Here is a 12,081-nt window from a genome sequence, read left to right as displayed (position 1 = left end):
GTGGGTACCCATGGGCATCCATGGGCATCTGTGGGCACCCATAGAGATGGCCATTGGAACATTAGGGGCTGGTGTGTCTTTGCTTAAAGGGAAGCCTCCTAGCACCAGTCTGTCTTCACATGTGTACATATTTGAATGAAAGAGTTTTTGAAGATAGAATGAGCACCCAAGTGGATTTTATATTTCTACTAGAGGCCTGGTGCATGAAATTCATGCACAAGTAGGGTCCCTAGGCCTGGCTGGCAATCAGGGCTGATCTGTGGGGCAACAGGCAGGGCGATTGGGGGCCCCCCTGCTGGCACCGGCCTTGGCTGGCCTGGGACCTGTGGGCTGGGGGCAGCTCCTGTGTTGAGTGTCCACCCCCTGGTGGTTAGTGCATGTCATAGCAACTGGTCGTTCTGCTGGTCGTTCAGTTATTGGCATATTAGGCTTTTATTACATAGGATGTTTTCTTGGAAACTGGAATAAGCAAGAATTAAGCAGGTCCTGGAGGTGATTAGGTAGTTAGAGTATCCAACCCTATTGTTATGAGAACATTCAGGTCCTTCTAGGGTGTGAGCAAGTGATGAATGGAGTCGTCAATGCCAAGATCTATATTACTCCTCTGGTGGGGGGCCCCGGGGGGCACTCCGTGGTCTCCGACATCTAGGCCATTTTTTTAACATCACAGCTGGAGGGAGGGGTGTCCCTTGAAGATGTACTTGGCTGGTTTTACATTTCACACCATCGCTCCCGCTTCACTAGGAGAGTCTCCTGATGCAGCAGGAAGAGGACTCGGCCAAATCAGGACAGCCAGCTCCCTTCCTGCCGGCCCTCCTGTCAACCACCCTCCTGCCTCCCAGATAACTAGCCTCCCTGGTTCAGGATGGGCCTCTCCACCGGCAGGAGGGGGCAGGGCTGGGCCTCAGCACCGGCAGGAGGGGGCAGGGCTGGGCCCCGGGTTTTAAGGGCCCTCAGGTTGGAAGAGGGAGAGGTGGGGAGCTTGGGGCTGCTTTCCTCTGCAAATTTCAGGACCTCAGCTCTTACTGTCTGCTAGCTTTGAAGGTCATGGAGGGGTTGTTTCCTGGGCCATGTTCTCGGTTGGGGTTTTTTGAAGTGGCTGGAACGTGGCCTCATTTTCATAAACGCACTTCTAAAATGGGGGGCTCATTCCTGGGAACCTCCGGGTGCCCAGGGCCAGGCGTGAGGCGGGCTGTGCGTCAGCCCGTGGGAGCAGCCCTCGGCCACGCTGCTCCTCTTTCACGGGACTCAGGCACGGGGAAGGCTTTGTTACCATGTTTCCTGTTACCCTGCTCACTGTACACGGGCGACCAATTTTCAAGCAATTAGAATGAAATGCACTTAACAGTAATTTTAAATGCAATTTCAGTTACCTTCCTTGTGAACCTGATCTCCGTGCCGTGTGAGGGCTGGGTAAGGAGGGTGCCCAGTGCGGGCTCCCGAGGGAGCGTTGCTGTGCCCAGCGCAGGGCCAGGGGGCAGGGCTCCACTCCGAGTGTTTGCACGCGGGGGCACAGGCCCAGGCTGGCTGCCAGCGAAGGCCTGGCCATGGCCAGTAGTTCTGCGTTCGGGACTTTGGGCAACAGCTTCCGGGCCTGTTTCCTGGTCTATGAATGGCTGTCACGGGCAGCCCACCCAGCAGAGGGCCCTGTGGTCGGAGTGAGATTGCGCAGCAACCTGAGCGATGTTGCCTGTGATTCCGGGAAAGTCAGAAGTGGCTGATTTGATCATCCCACTTGATAGCACAGCACCACTGTACAGATGGGAAGACTGAGGCTTTGGGAGTCTGGGGAGTCACCCGAAGGCCTCCACAGGCAGGAGCCAGGCGCTTGCTGCAGCCAGTGGCTTGGGGAGGCTCCGTGGCCTGTCTCGGGCCAGCAGAGCAGCACGTCTGCCAGGTGCTCCACCTCCAGGCCGGCCCAGGGGGGAGCATGTCTTACGCCCACCTGGGCCCGCCCGGCAGCTGCGTGCTCAGGGGCCCTGACCCTGCGTGGTGACTTCACAGCAACGAGGAGGTGGGCAGCAACTGGCAGAGACTCGAGGGGTTTCCGCACCGCAGAGAGCAGGGAAGCCTCAGGCCGGAAGTGGAGGCCGAGGGTCCACACCAGGAACTGTAACTGAAGAGGGAACTGGTTTGTTTCCAGAGAAACAATTTAGATGCCTTACTTGGAATTAACATCTTGTGGCTCTTAACGTCCTAGAAAACCTGGAATATTAGTCAGGTTTTTAGTTGCTAAGGTGCTGAGCAGGCAGGCATGCTCAGAGCTGGACGCCCTCCCTCTCCACAGCCCCCTTCCTTCTTCACACAAAGGCGCCATCTCCCTTCTCCTCACGCCTGTTCTAGACCCAGCTCTGAAAATGGCAAGCCTGCCCCACAGTCTCCAGGCCCTGGGAGTCCAGCTCAGCACACACACACACCCTCCTCCCTGCCACCCTCCCCTGCCCCTGGGGTGGACCAGCCACCCCATCCGCACCTCATGAGCTCACAGCTGGCACAGTTGGTGGGTGCTCGGTGGACACATGATCAGAATTGGACTATCAGGCCTGTGCCCGGGAAGTGGATGTGGGTCTGAGAGGTCCTTGTGTGAGCGTCTCTCCAGCGCAGACCTGATACACCGGGACACGTGGAGACTGCGCCACCGCTGGCCTGGGCTCAGAGAGAGCGGGGGCGAAGCTGGGAGGCCCGCACCTCGGGCTTGTGCTAGAGAAACTCGGGGATCCTTCCCGGAGCCTCCCTCTCTGGCTTGTGCTAGCTCAAGTCGCTTTCTGTTCTCGCACCTGAAAAAGCCCCCTGAGCCCCTTGGGTGCGGGAGCACACTCCTCCGAGGGACGCTGCTCCCCAGTCTCCATCTCCACGGCCTCCGGGTCTGCAGTCCTGGCCGGCGACCACGTGCCGGTGACCACGTGCTGCCCTGGGTCACCTGGCACATGCACCCTCTGCAGCCTCCCCACCGGGGATCCCAGGGCGGTGACGCAGTCGCTGTCCTCAGGGACCACCTGCTATTTCTCAGGGTGCAGGTCGGCTGTAGCTCATGTTGGGGGAGCTGAGTGTAAGAGAATTTAGGCTTGGAGCTTGCTGGGCTGAGCCCTGGCTCCTTTACTTCGAAGGCTGTGGCTTGGGGCACATTTGTTCATCTGCTTGAGCCTCACTTCCCACATATGTAAATCAGGGGGAAAGGTGCTGCTGTTTTTGAGGATTCAGTGAGGTAATCCATTGTTTTGCATTGAACTGGTCCCTGCAGCCCCTCGCCTGCCCCCAGCCCCCAGCCCCCAGGATCTGCCCTTACCCGAGGAGAGGGTCTGCAGGGGCGAGCCACTGAGAGGAGGCCATTCGTGGCCTTCTCAGTGCGCTCCTACTGAGGGGACGCGTGGACAGAGATGGCACTGACGGAGTGCGCAGGGTGGGGGCAGGTTAATCCAGGAGGCACTTACAAGTCAAGCAAGACCAGCACTGCCAGCTGACCCGCGTGTGGGCCTTACCGCGTGTCAGCCCAGCCCGGTTTCTGTTTGCTCCGGTGGGGCCGTAACCAGCAGCTTTTCTGAGGCCTTGGCACCCACAGGACGGTCACTGCGGGCGGGCCTGTCCCAGCGCAGGCAGGGCACTGCGGCTGCCCAGGTGAGGCGGCCATGGACAGGGCAGCCGGCAGGCAGGACCCACGCCTGTTAGATGTCCTGGGCAGGACACGCAGAGCAGCAGCACAGCCTCTTGGGCGAGATGCCTCTTGGCCCGAGTCTCCTGGCTCAGTGTTGCCCGGGCTCGGAGGTCCCAGGTTGGAGTCCTGCCAAGCGTCCTTCCCACAGGCTCGCTCTGCATCCGGCTAGAGCAGTGGTTCTCAACCTTGGCTGCACATTAGAATCACCTGGGAATCTTTTTAAAATCCTGATTTCTGGGCCTCATCCTCTGGAAATTCTATTTGTTTGTTACTAATTTGTGGCCCTACCCCATAACAAAGAAACAGAATTTCTGGAGGACTCATCCTCCCAGAAATCAGGATTTTAAAAAGATTCCCAGGTGATTCTAATGTGCAGCCAAGTTGAGAACTGAAAGGGCGAGGGCTACGCCCTCCATCTTACCCTGGATCCTCCATGTTGGGGCAGAGGCCATGTGCTCAGAAAAATGCCTTCTTCCCGAGCCCAGGCCCCTGCTGGCCACGCCCAGGATTTCTTTGAACTAACCAATGACAAGCAAGGGATGTGCGCGCCATAGAGATGACCACATCCTGTGTAACAAGACCCGACTTGCGCCTGGCCCATCGGCAGGGCCCACAGCCAGCTCCCCTCCCCTCACTATTAAAGCCCTGATTTTCTCATGGGTGGCACTCAGTTTCCTGTCGCTGCGTCGACTGGAGGCCCGGGTCGGGTTAGCTAACTCAATAAAGGACCTTCTGCTTTTGCATCGGACTGGCTCCCTGGCGTGGTTTCTTGGGGATCTTGAATTCTGGGCATAACATTTTGGGGCTCACTGGGATCCCCAACACCATTGAGGGGACCCCCAGTCCGGAGGGCCTGACTGACCACGGTAGGTCTTGTTTTGTTTGTGTCGTGTGTTTTGTTTTGTATCTATCCGGTGTGAGCTCACTTCTGAAATCTGTAAATGCCTGTAAATGCCTGTAATAATGATCTGAGTGGATGCACGAGATCAACAGGCGGGAGGAGCTGGGGGACGCCCCAATCCTCCATCTGAAGGGGTATAGCTTTGCTTCCGTGGAGTCAGAAGGTCTGTAGAAACCCCCTTAATCAGAGACAGGCAGGAGGAGTCGGGGGGCACCTCGATCCTCCATCTGAAGAAGGGAAATTTTGCTTCTGCGGAGTCGGAAGGTCTGTATGAACCCCTCAATCTGAGAAAAGGCGGGTCGCTCCTGCTGGTTGGCGCGCAGCCATCGTCTAGCTTTTGGTTTTTGCTTCCATGGAGTTGGAAGGCTGTACTTTTTTGGGCCCTTTAGTTGTTTGTGTTTCCGTTTTATTTTGTGGACTTGCTGGATTAATAATTTCAAGGAGATTGGGGAGGCTTTAGAGCTCCCTCAGGAATGGGGAAGTTGTTAGGAATTGAATGGATTGTTTAAACTCTAAATGAATGTGCAGGGAGGGGGACTGCTCTCACCCCTCCTTTGTGTGGCGGTCGGGCGGCCGCCTGAGTGAGGGTCTGTGGAAACAGGTCACCCCCTCCCCAAGTATTCTAAAATTAAAATCCTTCTTGTAATTGAAAAGCGTTTACAAATTTATAAATGCATCCGGGATTTCTGTGCACATGTAAAGGGAAAAGGCCAGCTTAAAAATGAATGCGCATAGTTTTGAGCTGGACTTGACTTTTTGCTGTGTACAGAATAAAAACCCAAGACTGTTTTGGTCTTTAAAAAGGCGGAGATGAACCTGACAAAGAAATACAGGCAGGTTTCCCAAGGCGATTTAAAGTAGCTTTTGAAATTTCCCGCCCTGAGGCAAGTACCACCAGGAAGTTGATAGTCAAGTTTACATGTGAATAGCTATGGTTTTGTTTCTTGACTTCCCCAACAGGAAAATTGTGACCATTTTAGCAGCTATGCCAGGCTTATTGGCTGGAAACTTAAAACTTTTAAGTGCAAATCATCTAAAAGCATTGAAATTTGTAATACTGAAATGTTGATCTAAATATGCCTAATATGAGGTCTAAATGATAGAAGTTAATCTGTTAATTGAAAATGCCTTTGCTTATTAATCTGATTGAGAAGAGAGGATTGATTTTGTGACCTCAACTGAAGATTTTTAATACAAAAACCAGTTTAAACTTAATTGATATTAAGATAATTATAAAAAGTATAAACAGCTAATGAGATTTCTGTTTGTCTACAATATAATGTTGGCCATCTACCTTTTAGGGGTTTTGGTTTGCTCTGTCAGAGAACAGTGGACAGCCACAATGTTGAGCTGCCTGACTTGGCAGCCGCCATGTTGGCCGCATGGCCTGCCGCGCCCCTGGGGGCTGCCATCTTGGAACAGCCCCTCCCTCTGACTTAGCCAATCACAAAAGGAGTGTCTGCTTACTGAGGCAGGATGGGATTTCAGGGGTGGAGTTTTAAGGCGGAGTTTTACTGCGGAAATGCGGATGGGGCAAAAAGTGTGCTAGCCTCGCGGATTTATTTAATACTTAATAAATTAGCAATCACGGTCTTAATATAATCTCAGTGGTATGATAGCAGTAGAACCACAGTTATACATAATATCATAAACAAATTAAGAGTAATTGATTCCATGGTCAAGACTAAATCCTATTATGTTGAGAACTGTTTTTAAGTGTTGAAAATGTTTTCCTAAGTTTTACCTAGGTTACCCAAGAAAGATTTTTCTTTTTTCTGTGTCTCTTAAAATGTATTGCTAATCACCTAAGAATTAAGGCTAAGAGTTCTAGCTACCTGGAAAGCATGGCCTTGGTGTGATAGGAGAAAAAAAAAAAAAAAAAATTTTAGGTGAATAATATACCAGTGAGCTGGGACTGGTCACTAATGACGGATTGTGAGAAGGGCTGAACATGGCCTAATTTCTCCTTCCTTGGTACCCCTGAAACGTCAGAGGATCCAATGTGTTTAATCCTCTTGAAGGACATTGAATGGTTCTTTCCTTCCTCTTTAACTTTTAGGGGATTGTATAAATGGATTACTGATGTAGATTATCAAGAATCTCTAAGGGACTTGTCCTGTATATGGAGGAATGGCTTCTAGATGGTATTCACCGTCTCTGGGACTTCCGGAGGGAAGTCGAAACTCAGACTGGCTAAGGGTTTTAGAAAGATAGAAAAAAAGCATTCCTAGACAGTTTTCTACCGCCTCTGTTCAGGGACTTGTTCTGTATCTTGACACAACTGAAACTGATTTATTGGTATTTTGTGGTATAAATGTGGCATGCACCTCAAAGTTCTTAATGGGGAATGTATCTAGTTATCATGTCTATTTAGTCTTGATTTCCTTGTTCAATATGAGTACCGTTTCTATCTGGATGAGACATAGGTCAAGAATCCCGTCCTGGGACATGGGAAAGGGAGGCCCCCACATCTGTTCCTGTCAGGCCCCCATCAAGGGACTTGGGCGGTGTTCCTGTTACCTGCTCAAGATCCCAAGACTGTATTTGTTTATGTAAGTGTGGAAATATATTCTGTGCTAGGTTGGGATTTTGGAATTCTGGGGTAGATTTAAAAGATATTTGTGACTTTTCTAGTCTGATTGGGACATTTAAGGGTGGGGCTCACAGTTCCTCAGGGCGGAGATTCCATGGGCCCTTCCCCCTGCCTGTGCTGAATTAAATAATACAGGCCAGTGTCATTTAGCTTGCTGGTTAAAGGAAAACAATGGACCTTAGAATCTGTAAAGGTGGGCGGGAATGAAGCTGGTCAAATGTACTGAAAGAGTTTGGTACCTGTTGCTGCTAGCAAAGGAGGGGCTGATACCCACTTCTAGCGCACTCTCTTGAAAGAGGCCTGGTTGCTGCTCTGCCACAAAGGGAACCGGTAGAAAGACAAAAAAGCAGAGTGCTGTAACTGATAAACAGGGTTACCTAGAAGCCATCAGGACTTTGAAGTTCCCCAAGAGAGGAGGAATCTGACTCAGAGACTGGTGAGGACTGGGTGGCTTTTCTTTAACAATCTCTTTCCTTGAGAGGGCTCCAGAGGGTGCACGAGGACATTTGGCCGCGCCTCCGCGCCATCTATGGGACCAGCCCAACCCCAACTCCTCATCAGCACAGACCACGAGATTGGGTCTACATCAGAAGGTACTGCTGGGAGACCCTAGAGCCACGTTGGAACGGTCCCTACACTCTGGTGCTGAAGACCCCCACCGCTCTCAAGGTAGATGGCGTCATGACCTGGGTCCATCCGGAAAGACTTCATCACCAAATGGAGCATCGATCGATCGAGATCAACGCAACCCGCTCAAGCTCAAGCTACGGAGTGCTTGACCTGCCTGATGCCGGTAACATGACTCGCGATCGCTCCTGTCACCAGGAGCCCCCACAATACTGTGTAATAATGCCTGCATCTTCATGGACACGGCTCCAAAGAGACAAGGACCATTTATAGGATCACATGTTTAGTGGTAGATTGGGCTACCTGAAGCGGCCATGATGCCAATATTATGTTTCATTGTATTGATATGTTATATTAACCTTTGATTCTTTTGCAGGTTTGAATGTATGTTGGCTGTCCTGGAAGGGAGCTGTGTGGGGTGACCCCCAAAAGTAAAGGGTGTCTAGCTGCCAAGAGGACAAGTGCCCAACTGGGCAGGGAAGGGTGCCCATCAGGTTTTGGTCTCTGTTGAGAGACAGCTAACAGTTGACAGCCTGTAATACTGTCTTGCAGGCCTGAGTCACCATGCCCATGTCAGGGGTAGTAAAGCTGGAAAAAGCCTGTTTAGACTAGAAAGTCCAAGGCATGGACCAACAATTACTGTTTTATTTTAAATCCATGAAAAGAAATTAGCAAGGAAAGTCAGAAAATCTTAGAGTAAATCAATATGTTTTTCTCCTTATGTAATTCCTCCGAAATCTGGCAATGCTAAGTAAGTACGTTTCTTTGCATAGATTCAGTAAGACTGGTTCCTAATAGTGGTTTTATTAACGGAAAACTTTGACTGGAGTATCATGTTTTAAAGAGCCCTATCTGAGCTCTAAAGACTTGAAGCCACTAAGAATGCCATGAAGAAAGCCTGGTATCCTGCCTGGGAGCCCTGAAGACGGCTGGCGCTGGAGCGTCAGGCCCATGCCCTACCATCACTGGCGGTTGATAAGAGTAGAAGGGGAGCAGTAAAGATGCCTCTGCATCCCTGCAGAACCCCCACACACTCTGGGCCGCAACGAGTAGGAGGGCTACTGAGATGGGCCTTAAAGCCTGGAGCATGGGCTCAGGTGGAGTTGCTACAGGTGAGGGATTCACCTAACTCAGCAGATACTGCAGGCAGGCCTGATGGCAGCTGGATGGCTTGGCTTCCTGGCCCTACGGGGCACATTAAGGTTCAACCATGAAATTCCAGCAAAGGTAGTCAGTTACCATTCTTGTTGTGTTTATGCAAACATCAGGACAGTAAATAAATTAATCTTGATTTGGCTTTTTAATAGCCATGGAGGAATTTTAAGAAGAAAAATCCTATTTCAATAGAAGTTGTTAAAGCTAAAATGGTTTCTTTCCCTTCCACCGGACCGTTATTTAAGTGTATAAAATAGTTCAGTTGATAGTTCTGTGTGCTCACTACGGGCCCCTAGCGACGGTGAAATAAAAGTGCAGTCCATCTCATGATTGAGCCGGAAGTTCCAAGACAAGGGGGGAATGAAAGGGCGAGGGCTATGCCCTCCATCTTACCCTGGATCCTCCATGTTGGGGCAGAGGCCATGTGCTCAGAAAAGTGCCTTCTTCCTGAGCCCAGGCCCCTGCTGGCCACGCCCAGGATTTCTTTGAACTAACCAATGACAAGCAAGGGATGTGCACGCCATAGAGATGACCACATCCTGTGTAACAAGACCCGACTTGCGCCTGGCCCATCGGCAGGGCCCACAGCCAGCTCCCCTCCCCTCACTATTAAAGCCCTGATTTTCTCATGGGTGGCACTCAGTTTCCTGTCGCTGCATCGACTGGAGGCCCGGGTCGGGTTAGCTAACTCAATAAAGGACCTTCTGCTTTTGCATTGGACTGGCTCCCTGGCGTGGTTTCTTGGGGATCTTGAATTCTGGGCATAACAAGAACCACTGGGCTAGAGAGACGCCAGCTCTGGGGGGACCACCACTCGGACAGGCGCTGGCTGGAGTGGACCAGTCACTAATGTGGGTTTTTCTTTTCTGAACTTGTCACCTGAGAAACATGGGCTGGAGTGACACATGAGGGACCGATGGTGCATGGGAGGCCTTTCTGTGTTGCCCCTCCACTCCCCTGCCAGCCCCAAGGAGCGTGTCCTGCAGAGAAAACTGCCCTCATGCGGTGTCCCCGCCTCCCTTATCCCTGCAAGTCCTCCAGGGCAGAGGGTCGGGCTGTGGGCAGGTTAACCATGCTTTGTGCCAATGCCTCCACTCCTGGTGCCCAGGGGCCATGGCCGGCGTTCCCATGGAGACGGGTCCACCAGGGGCCTTCCCAGGGATGCAGGACGGACCACACTCTCCTTGAGGGTGCATTCCAGGCAAAGCATATCCTGCTTCCCTCCCAGAGGTGGCCCTAACCCCCGCGGTCGTCCTCTCTCCCCAAGGTGGCCCTTCCCCCCGAGGTGGCCCCCCCCCCCGAGGTGGCCCTCCCTCCCCGAGGTGGCCCTCCCCCCCCGAGGTGGCCCTCCCCCCCGAGGTTGTCCTCCCTCCCCGAGGTTGTCCTCCCCCCCTCGAGGTCATCCTCCCTCCCCGAGGTGGTCCTCCCTGCCCCGAGGTGGCCCTCCCCCCCCGAGGTGGCCCTTCCTCCCCGAGTTGGCCCTCCCTCCCTCCCTGAGGTGGTCCTCCCTTCCCCCAAGGTGGTCCTCCCTCCCCCCAGCTGGTCCTCCCTCCCCGAGGTGGTCCTCCCTCCCCGAGGTGGCCCTCCACCCCAAGGTGGTCCTCCCTCCCCGAGGTTGTCCTCCCCCCCCGAGGTCGTCCTCCCTCCCCGAGGTGGCCCTCCCCCCCCGAGGTGGCCCTTCCTCCCCGAGTTGGCCCTCCCTCCCTCCCTGAGGTGGTCCTCCCTCCCCCCAAGGTGGTCCTCCCTCCCCCAAGATGGTCCTCCCTCCCCGAGGTGGTCCTCCCTCCCCGAGGTGGCCCTCCCCCCCAAGGTGGTCCTCCCTCCCCGAGGTTGTCCTCCCCCCCCGAGGTCGTCCTCCCTCCCCGAGGTGGCCCTCCCCCCCCGAGTTGGCCCTTCCTCCCCGAGTTGGCCCTCCCTCCCTCCCTGAGGTGGTCCTCCCTCCCCCAAGATGGTCCTCCCTCCCCGAGGTGGCCCTCCCCCCCAAGGTGGTCCTCCCTCCCCGAGGTTGTCCTCCCCCCCCGAGGTCGTCCTCCCTCCCTGAGGTGGTCCTCCCTGCCCCGAGGTGGCCCTTCCTCCCCGAGTTGGCCCTCCCTCCCTCCCTGAGGTGGTCCTCCCTCCCCCAAGATGGTCCTCCCTCCCCGAGGTGGTCCTCCCTCCCCGAGGTGGCCCTCCCCCCGGAGGTGGTCCTCCCTCCCCGAGGTGGCCCTCCCCCCGAGGTGGCCCTCCCTCCCCGAGGTGGTCCTCCCTCCCCGAGGTGGCCCTCCCTCCCCGAGGTGGTCCTCCCTCCCCGAGGTGGTCCTCAGCAGCGTACCAGCGGGAGTGCCCGTGACAGAGCCCTGCTGCAGCAGAGACTCCAGGCAGTTCTACACCCAACGGATTCTCCAGCCTCTGAAAACTAAAGCAAGTGCAAGCCCTTCAGAGATGCACTCTCCTTTTTGAGCAACTCAGCCATTGTGTGGTTTTCATTCTCCAGCGAGGAGAGCAGTCCATTTCCCGAGGCAGCAGAAATGTGTCCCTGTCACAGGTGTCACATGTGTGGATTCTAGTTGCTGGGAAGGGAGCTCCCGGCTTAGGGGTGACGGCGGAGGAACAGCCACAGATGCCCACGTCCTAGTCCCCGAGCCTGTGCGCATGTCTCCTCCCACGGCGATGGGGACTGTGCGGAGATGAGGAGCTGAGGACCTGGAGGGGGACGTGAGGCTGCATCTTCTGCTGGGCCCGATGTCACCATCCTCAGGGGCTTGGAGGGAGCAGGAGGGCCTGAGCCAGGGTGAGGTGGGCATGCTGCCTGCTGGCTTGGAAGGTGCAGATGCCGCGAGCCAAGGAATGCCTGTGGGCCCTGAGCCTGCAAAGCAGGACAGAAATCCTCCCGGAGCCTGGGCTGGGACACAGCCCCGGGCACCTGATCCCACAGGTGCGGCCTCCCAGCTGGGAGAGAGCGTCTTGTGCTCAGCAAAGAGCCTGCAGGCATTCCTCCTGCTCCTCCTCCTCTCTGCTCTTCCTCACAACATACAGAAACACAAGGTCGGGTCTGGCCGGCGTGACTCAGCGGTTGAGCACTGACCTCTGAACCAGGAGGTCACGGCTCAATTCCCAGTCAGGGCACATGCCTGGGTTGCAGGCTCGATCCCCAGTGGGGGGCGTGCAGGAGGC

The sequence above is a fragment of the Myotis myotis genome, unplaced genomic scaffold (assembly GCF_014108235.1).
Source record: "Myotis myotis isolate mMyoMyo1 unplaced genomic scaffold, mMyoMyo1.p scaffold_m19_p_9, whole genome shotgun sequence".
Taxonomy (NCBI): Eukaryota; Metazoa; Chordata; class Mammalia; order Chiroptera; family Vespertilionidae; genus Myotis; species Myotis myotis.
Note: the sequence above shows the minus strand (reverse complement) of the source record.